Source organism: Pteropus vampyrus, unplaced genomic scaffold (assembly GCF_000151845.1).
Source record: "Pteropus vampyrus isolate Shadow unplaced genomic scaffold, Pvam_2.0 Scaffold20, whole genome shotgun sequence".
NCBI lineage: Eukaryota > Metazoa > Chordata > Mammalia > Chiroptera > Pteropodidae > Pteropus > Pteropus vampyrus.
The window spans coordinates 69,055-70,942 of NW_011888801.1; positions in this window are offsets into that span (position 1 = coordinate 69,055).

Genomic DNA, 1,888 nt, shown 5'->3' on the forward strand with positions numbered 1-1,888 from the left:
TAAATTACAACCCAGTAAGTTTGTAAAAGAGGTACATATTGATGGAAGGATAAGGAAAGAGCAAGCACTGCCAGGAATCCTGGGTTCTGATACTGACTTCCCCAGTAAATAGCCTATGATTTGGGAGAGTCAACTTCCAGAGGCCTCGGTATTTGGGAGAGTCAACTTCCAGAGGCCTTGGTGTCTTGATTCCTTACAGAAGTGAGATTAGGTGCTCTCCAATTTTCTCAGCATACCATCACTTCCCTTTCTTTTTCAGGTGCATAAAAGGGAGGAACAACCTACCGTAGGGGTAGAAAAATGACTCAAAAGCGAGTAAGTGTCTCTACCATGAGGACATCATTAAAACACAAACCATAAAGCTTTTCCAGATTCAGGATGACACTGTTGCAACATGCTGGAACGGCCAGTTCTAAGCATCTTCCGGGGAGCAAATGATAGTTGCAGTCACTACGCACCTTCGTTAACAAACTCAATATTATCACAAATTTTAGGAATAACATTTCCAAAAAGTTATGATGGGGCCAGAGCTGTCAAGGCAAGCAGGCATTCATATACTATGTTATCAGCATGACCTTGGCATAATCCAAAAGGACTGGCAGCAAGGTTAAAGGAAGGCCATTGTAATATACCCCATTTACCCAAGTGTCCAGGGAAGAGGGTCTCTTGGCTAAGTTAATATTTTGGTTAGCCACCTACCCCCATATTCCAGAATAAGACTTTGCATTTCCAAAGAAACAATTAAGCCCCGTTTGGGTGATTTGAGTGATTCAGGAGTCTTAAATGTCTTATGAGGAGTGACTCACTAAGAACAATTGTTTGGTACTGGAAAAAAAAAAAACTGTTCTCAATCAATATAGAAAATTTAGAGACTAGTATTAATTTATTATACAGACCATGGACTAACAAGCAGTATCATCTCAGTAAGAAATTTTCTTCAGTGACTATAAAACGAAAAATATAAACAGATCACCTTTCATAGTATACAAGTAAAACTAATGAAAGAGCTTGGTTTAAGGCTCAGAAACATTTCTTTAGAGTTACTAAAAACTAACATGAGGAAAAATATCTTAAATTTATTTCATCTATAAATATTTTCTTTGATTTTCCACCAACTTCTATTATCCATTTTGTTACTGCTTATTAAAATTTGGATGGATGCATGATAATAAGAATGAAAGCTAGCCCCTAAATTACGTAGTTAATAAACAGAAATCAAAGTTGGTCCTAAAGATCAGGTTTATTTCCCTCATCGGGTTATTATTTGAAAACAGCCAAACCTGGGATCCTCTCTACATATAAATTAAAATCTGGCTCCACAGCTATCAAATTACAGAATTTTGATAAGTAATCAACTTCATACTTTTCCCTGTACCACAGGATTTAAATTAGGTTAGCATGAGAAAGCAAGAATTAGAGGGGGGAAAGGTCACAGTGACATAGGGAGGGCACAAGGGCCCCTTCTAATTCCAGGAAGGCAGTGTGGCTTGTTCCCATGAGCTACCTTCATAATCTGCAGTGGTTTTTAACAACCAGTATTATTTCAAGGCAATAAACTGGTGTAAGAATACTCCTGTGCACAACAACTTCTCCCGTACTTATGTTTTCCCCAAATGTAGGCCACTGCTAAAGCCAGCCAATGACTGTGCAAGACATTTTAAAGCAGGTGAAATGAGGGCCCCACTGCAAAATCATTAGAACCACAAAACCGCCTTCAAAACGTAAGATCAAAAGTAAATAAATATGCAAAGATAAACATCGACACAGATGGTATAGTGTAGTTATGAGCTTCCTGCAACTTCTATACTCTTAAAAACTGTGGGGCAACTGAGGCCAAAGGCCAAAGTGTGTCCAGTTGGATGGGGCTCCGGTCCATCTCAATCATGTG